The 7,989-nt window shown below is 43.2% G+C and overlaps 1 pseudogene; it reads right to left on the bottom strand.

Moving 5' to 3' along the window:
- Positions 1 to 6,674: 6,674 nt before the first annotated feature.
- Positions 6,675 to 7,786, bottom strand: LOC143388866 (nocturnin pseudogene; annotated as a pseudogene).
- Between the last annotated feature and the right edge of the window lie 203 nt (positions 7,787 to 7,989).

The following is a 7,989-nucleotide window of genomic DNA, read 5'->3' as shown; positions in this document are numbered from 1 at the left end:
AAGAAAACTGTCTGAAAATTAGTGCCTATTTCTTCACAGTGCACATTAACTCAACATAAATTTAAAATTATAGTGGGTATACATAGTCTAGTATATATGCTAACAGTATGAGAGATGGCACATAAATCTCACCCTAATGAAACCAAAAATTTCAATCTTGTCAGTATTTTACTTGTTATTACTAGCAACTGAAGGAGTTCATTATTGTTCCTTCAAGTAGCAGTACCTCAAATCACAAGACACAAAGAATGTGCTCCAACATGATGTGGATGAAAGGATCATAGTAAAACCTTGGGTAGACTGAGGCAGCCTATCATTGACTTTGGCATGCCATCCCTACTTCAATCGAGCCTCTCCTTTTTATTAGCTTAAATAAGGTTGTCTCAACACTAAGTGTCCCAACATTAGTATCCATCTTCATCTTGCTCTTTGATTTTCTTGTTTGAACTAGATCCTAATACTTTTTATTTTTACCAACTCAAACTTCTTCATTAGCAGAAGGTGCAAGAATTCGAATGCATGCTGTCTTCTACCACAGGAGAAAGTTCTGGCTATAAGTGAGACACAATGCATGTCATATATTGTCCTCCCTTTCTTTCTCTTCTACATGTAAGTGAAAGTATCACACCCACTTTCACTTAGGTGTGTAGGCAGGTTCTGTTGTTCAGGAACCCCACTGCTCAGTAGCAAAGTGGGCTTGATAGACGTTCAATACCAAGGAGAGGAGCCTTGGTTCTGGGGTTGACAACCAACTGTTCCAGACTGGAATCACGGGCTTCAAGGGGAATCAAAGTTTGATTCTTTCCTTTGCCTTTGGCAAGACTTGGGCTCCAGTATTCCACTTTCCTTGGGCTGGCATACAAAGATCACTCAAATCCCACCTCTGCACTCTCACCCAGGGCCAAAAAATAGTTTAGTTTAGGGATGAAGTGAAAGGAAAGTGACCACAACACTCGGAGTGACCAAGAGATCTTTATGCAGCATGCAAAATAGGAGAAGAGAGAGAGAGAGAGAGAGAGAGAGAGAGAGAGAGAGAGAGAGAGAGAGAAAGAGAAAGAGAGAGAGAGAGAGAACAAGGGAGAGCAAAAGCAAGAGAGGGAGACAGAGAGAGCAAGAGAAGGGGGCCCAGCAGGAGGGACATTTTATAGCTGAAATCTAATGGGGTCTCTGGGTTTGTAAGCTGCCTTGTTGGTGGACAATGATTGAATCACACAGTAGTTGCTAAGGGTGTCATCTTCTGCCTTAAGGCATATGGGGCAGGGTTCAGATGTGTGTTTCTGTGGCACCAGATGGGTGGGGATTGAGTGTTCATTCTTGAGTGGGGTTGAGTGTTCAGAATTCAAGCAAACAGGGGCTGGGGATGTGGCACAAGTGGTCGCACACTCGCCTGGCTTGTATGCGGTTCGGGTTCAATCCTCAGCATCACATACAAAAAAGATGTTGTGTCCCCTGAATACTAAAAAAATAAATATTGAAAAATTCTCTTTCTCTCTCTCTCTCTCTTAAAAAAAGAACTAAAAAAAAAGAATTGAAGCAGTGATAAAGGACCAGACAGAGGGGGGTTTGAGTGCATGGGTTATCATGCAGCTAACATTCGTTCAGCCTGCTCTATAAACAACTTAGTTCAGTCTGTCCTGCACCTAACATCCCTCCCTTTTTGTTGTTCCACGTGACATGGAGATGGCATAAAATCCTCTGGCTACTTCCTGCTTAATGGTGGGTACCGTGGGACCTAGGAGGGAAAGTGGAGGAATGTTCGGGGACAGGTCTGGGAACACCAGGCAGCCAGAAATAACACCCACTGGCTATAGACAGTTATTTCAGCAGGAGTAAAGTCCTCAAAAGTTCCTTGAAACCACAAGTCATCAATGGCATCAAACCAATCCTGGGTGGAGGAGATCCTTAGTATCAGCCATTGGTCCTGTTGTGGGGACTCTAGGAAATATCACAGGTGGCTTGGTTAAATCCAGTAATGTTAAGGGTGACAGCCTAATTTCAGGCAGTGGAAGGGCAGTAGACTTGTCCCATAAACTGAGAGTGGGTGGTGTCATCCTTGTGCCATGTTGCCTGGATGTTAAAGCACCATCTGTGGTTGGGATAGAAACTTGAGAGAGATTAATGATTAGTAAAAGAAGAAGAGGATTGGTGAGAAATTTTGAGCTTTGTGGGCGTGGTGGAAGTCCAGGACTGGACATTTGGAACAGGTGCCTTTTAAGGTGGGAGACATGGTACAGGGAGAGTGTCTAAACCTTGGTCACCATTGGGGTAGTAGGTATGACTGTATGGGGTTCCATCCAGCAAGGTTCCAATGATTGAGATTGCAGTTCCTGAAGTAAGACTGAGTCACCCAGTTGAAGAGAGTCCAATTCAGTGTGTGGTTGTGCTGGGATTTAGGCAATGAATGGTGCAGAAAGGCACTGGTTTGCATGTTCCCTGAGAAAAGGGCTGGAATTTTGTCTGACTGGGTGGAGGTGGGAAGTCTGAACCTGGGAATGATCTGCTTGATGAGGATGGAGGGGATGGTGTCAGCAGTTTCCCTGGATGTAGGTAAATCTTCTATCCAACCTGAAAAAGTATCAACCAAAGTAAGTAGATAGTGAAGCTTTTTGTGCCTAGGCATGTGAGTGAAGTTGATCTACCAGTCTTCATCTGGCTGGTGGCTCCTCATCTGATGTGTGGAGAGTTTAGGTTTGATGCTTTCTTGTAGGGATGCTGTATAGAAGACAGAAGAAACAGGGTGGAGCTGCCAGAGAGTAGTTCTCATTCCTACAAAGTGAAATAGAGGTTGTAAAATCAGGAAAAGTGTTTAGGGAGGGTTTTAGGTGGGGGCAGAGTCTCTGGTGCTAGAGGAGTTGGTCCTGAGTCATAGGTCTCTGTCTTGGGAATCAGGGGCTGATAGTCTTAAAGAAGTAGTTGGTTGACCAGCTGGTTGGTGAATTCGTGTATCTGATCTTGCAGGAACTTCTGTAGGCAATTTAACATACAGAATCCTATTAGGAGAAACATAAAGAGGACTAATAGGGGTCCTGCATGGGGGAGGAGCCAAGGCCACACTTGACTAAACATTACCCATAGAGCCTGTTGGCCTAGTTGCTGTCTCCTCTTTTCTAGCTGTTCCTGTCCTTCATTGCTCCCAGGAATGACTGTTTTAGCTTAACTGTTTTTGGTAGGTATTTAAAATCAAGCTGGTCAAAACTGACTTTGTTTCTATCATTAAGAGTCAGCTGAGTTCCCATACGGATCACTCGTGGGGTAACTTGAAAGCAGCTTCTTAGTTCTGCTAGTGCTGTTTGCTCTAGGATGGGTCTAGGTCTTGCTTGACCATGTGGCTTCCCTTAGAAGCATCAGGGACATCTTCTTTGTTCAGATTCCAACTTGCAAGTTTTCATTCTTCCTTTTTGGGATGGTTGTTTTTCTCCTTCATCATTGTATCTTTCAATTATTTTAAGTTCTTTATCATTTTATAGAGGATTACAGCTAATGTAAATATGAAAGTTTTAATTCTGCTGCTTTCCTTTTATTTGAAAGAGTCAATGACTTGAAGAATCAGTCTGTTGCGAAAAGAAAATACTTTGTTTTGCAACATGCCCACAGGTATGAAAGTGAATGGCCAGCTCCTTGTTTCATCTTGCTTAGTGCTGCCAAGTGAATGTTTATATAGCATTTTATGTGGGATTCTTTCCTCAATCTTGGGAAGGTGGGCACCAGGGTAGTTCACTAATCTGGATAAATTTCCTTTCCTAGAATGTGGGTTGTGAGGGTCTTATCTGGGTCCAGTGGTAAGTGAGTCATCTGGGACCTGTGAATCTAAGAAGACATGATTGTTTAGAAGCTTCCACTTTGAAGGTATGGGCTTCTGGTTTTCATCTCAGTCAATCTCTATGCTCTACACCTTTGCTAATGCCTTTTAATTTTGACTTTTCCTGTAACCTAGGTTATTGCTCTGTGCAAAGGTTAGTGCTTTTTAACTAACTCTAAAAGTAGTAATTAAAATAAGGATTAGGGTATGGGAAGAAAATAAAATTATGCTCATTAATTAAAAGAAAATGTGTGCAGTGTAAATCTTTTATTTCACAGTACCACTTCACTAGGTTTCCTTGAGTCTCAGAGGAGACTTTGGACAAGGACTTTTGAGCAATACAGGAACTATTGAGACCATTTGGACTTTTGGAGATGTAGTGAATGCTGTGTGATTGATTGAGTTTATTGGGACAAGGGATAGAACCTGATGGGGATCTTTAGTGTTTCCCATAGGTTTATATATTAAACATTTCTTTCCTACCTGATAACCCACTGGGAGGTAGTGGCACATTTTAGGAGGTGGGACCCAGTTGGTGGAAATGAGGTCAATGGGGATGTGCCCCTGAACAGGTACTCAGACACATGTTCCTTCTCTCTTTGCTTCCCAGCCACCATAAAGTGAGCAGTTTTCCTCTACTATACACACTCCACCAGACATACTGCCTTACTACAGGTCCAAATGCAAGAGGGCCAAGTGTACATGAATTGTAAACCATTCACAAACTGGGGCAGATGTGACTACAGAGAGCCCAGGTGGACAAGCTCAGGCCCAGCATGGGAACATTCATTGCACAACAATGTGTCTTCCCAGCTAGGAGACATCTGTATAGGCTGAGATGGATACTCATATGGGTTTATTTGGGGTGATCCTCCCCTTGAATTACCTCAGTGTCTCCAGAAGGGGTATCTGAAAGAGGTCTCTTCCTACTTGAAGTGATTTCTCTATATTAAATATTTACTGAGTGACTGGCAAGTACTTCTCAGTTTTATAGGAGGGAGTATAGCCTCTGCTTTTCACTTTTATATTCTCTTATTAAATTTTCAACATCAATGTGTTTGCCTGAAATCTGCATTTATACCCTTCCACTTCTATCTTCAGAGCCCACAAAACTAATAGACTAAAACAAATTGCTGACTGTAGGTGTCAAATATTAGACTATGTATGTGGTGTACTCCTTGTGTGATCTTGTGCCTTAGTACCAGGACTTGGTGATCCTTTGTGTTTCATGTGAAGAGTCAGGAAAAGAACATGAACCAAAATACCATGAATCATCTTTTGTGTGCATGTTTGATTGTCATGTTTGCAAGGATTGTGTCTGAGTGATTTCTTTGGCCTTTGTTATGTGAGTACCTTTGTAGTAGTGCATGTGTTTGAGCTACTGGTGCTGGTTTCATTTTTATTTTTGGCACTATGGACTGTTGTGAACTTGTGTCCCTGCCTTTCAGAAGATCTAGGACTGTGTGTCATCTTTGTTATTGATCTGTTTATTTCTTTTTTTAAGCTTTAAAAGGTTATTTATTGATCTTAAACATTTACAACTCATACAATAAAATATGTACTAGTTTACTCCTGATGGGTTATGTTGTTTGGAAGAGGCTTCACCTCTTATCTTTATCACTTTTATTTCTGATGGTTGAGAATTATGGGTTATCTTTTAACTTTAAACATTCTTCTTTATAGATGTTTTAAATGACAGTCATCTGGCTTTCCTAGGAAACTTCTCTGACAGCCCAATTACAGGCTTTCTATAAAGTTTCCCATCTCTGGCTGAGGGAGGTGATTCCTGTAATCTCAGTTGCTCAGGAAGCTGAGACAAGAGGATCACAAGTTTTGAGGCCAGCCTAGGCAACTCAGAAAGACCCTGTCTTAAAACCAAAAAAGAAAAAGAGTTGGGGATGTTGCTCAGTGGTAAAGTGCATTTGCAGTCAATCCTTCATACCAAAAACAAACAAACAAACAAACAACAACAACAACAAAAACAAATACAAAACAAAACAAAACAGCCTTCAAATCTCTGAAAAGAAAGTCTCCTTGACTTTCTTAGCAATGGTGACATAATAATTCCCAAATAATCATGGTGAAAAGCTCATTCCAACACAAATGATGATGATACTAACTTTCAAATGTATACCACTATTATCCCAATGGAAAAAGGACAATACATAGCAGTGATTAAATAATGGAAAACTAACTAGAATTTCTTCAAGAAACACAATGGGAAACATGGTGCCAGAGAGAACAGCATTGATGAAGAGAGCTTCAGTTCCTATACTCAGACTTAAATAATATCACCCCAGGCTGAAAAGCTGCTCTGTACACATTGAAGGCCACCAAAAGGAAACATTTTAAAGTTCTAAGAAAATTACTCTAAGTAACTTTATAACTTGTGTCTGCCATAATTTAGTTTCACATGAAGATATAAAAATAATAAATATTGCCATGCATATCCCTTTGACATTTGAAAAACTCACAAATAAATCACTTGAAATATGGTCTAGTGAAATTTTCCTACATACTGAATGTTAATGATGGAATAGGCAAGCAAGCCAGCAAGTTTTTAAAGCATCCACAAACTGAAAGAGCTTCAAAGGGAGCCCAGCTGAATGCCGTTAAATGACAGAGCAAAAGGGAATGCTCAGGGAGGGAGAATATAAAAAGCTGGAAACTGGAATGCAAACAAACAGCTTTTTTGCTACAATTTGCATTGAAAAGGTTCATGAACTAACAGGATCTTTCCCATGGGCATGCTGGAAAGGCAGGAAAGGATGCAGCAACAGCAACTGCGGACCCTCCTCAGGCAATTTCCTATCCTTTTCAGTTTCCTAAATATCCCTGTTTAAGTTTCCTGTGATTAAAAAGGCCAGATCAGCTTTTATAAAAGTCCCTTGGGTTCCTCAATAAAGTTGAAGTCACACACTAGAGAGAGGTGGTCAGAGGGGTAGTTGAAGGAGGGAAGCCCCATCTGCTCCTGCGTAAGCAGGTCAAGCACCAAGCCACTGCTCACTGGCCTGTCTGGAGTACCAGATGTAATCCAGGGTGTTTGTCTCCCCCTCTCACCCCCCACCCCCCCACCCCACGCTCAGGTACAGATCTCCAACTACCCCATTGTTACTCAGCAGCTTGTAGGCTCTATTCAGGTTGAGGCCAGAGGAAGCGAAGTGCTTATAGACCTCTTCAGTGGGCTCTGCATTGAAGTCCCTGCAAATTATCAGGGGTATCTTGGCTTCGTGGGTGATGTTCTGCAGGTTCTGGAGAAGGTCACAGCCCAGGGCCAACTGAAACTGCTCCCAGCCAGTGCGAGCTTTCAAGTGGGTGACAGCGATTCAGAACTGTAGTCTTGATTCTTTGCACAACACGGTCTGAGAAATGGCCACCTGGTTGGTTTTCAGCGTTATGGCCATTAGCCTGATATTGGCACTGTTGACCAGCTTGAATCGGTTCTGGAGAAAACAATTAGGCACAACCATCTGATCCATTGTTGTGTTCAACTTCGAGACAAGGTCACCAGGGCTTTGGGAAGAAGGTGCCTTGATAGTCCAGTCTACTGAGGAGCAGATGCAAGGTGTCAAAATAGTGGTCCACCTCTTGCAGGTACAGTATGCCCTGCTGGTAGGCGAGGATTTTCTCCAGAATGAGACACTTCCTCTTTTCCCACTTGAGAGCTTCAACAGGGCATTGTACAAAGTTGTCCTTGCCCTCTCCAAAAGCTTGGGCAAGGGTGTTCCATTGCATGACCCTAAGGGGTGGGTGGCTACTGGGGCAATCTGTCCTCAGATCCCCAACGTCCCTCTGGAACCTGGGAGGTTGAGTATGCAGGACAGCCCTCCACTCCTCCAGAAGCTCTTTAGGATCAATGGGGTCCAGATGTTCTGGGTCAGGTGACACCAAATACTCTGGGTGCTGGGAGGCAGCGCTGCTGTTCAGAGTTTTGGCGAGAGCACTATAGAGTCTTCTTGTGCCCTTTCCCATGGAACACGCTGTCCAGGAACACAACCTCATGGTGCCTGAATCCACTGAGACCACTGCCAGGAGCCTGTGGACAAAGGCCTGGTCGATCTGGGGCAGGGGCGAGTGGTGGTGCATCCTGGGCACCGGCAGGCGGCACAGGTGGGGGCGTCTTTCTGCAGCAGAGCGAAGCAGAGCCGCTCTGATACATGCGGGGCGCTGCCGCCACAAGCGCCAAGGCA

This window comes from Callospermophilus lateralis, unplaced genomic scaffold, assembly GCF_048772815.1.
Source record: "Callospermophilus lateralis isolate mCalLat2 unplaced genomic scaffold, mCalLat2.hap1 Scaffold_45, whole genome shotgun sequence".
In the NCBI taxonomy this organism is placed as follows: Eukaryota; Metazoa; Chordata; class Mammalia; order Rodentia; family Sciuridae; genus Callospermophilus; species Callospermophilus lateralis.
The sequence above is the reverse complement of the archived record's forward strand: the minus strand, read 5'-3'. Positions and strand labels throughout refer to the sequence as shown.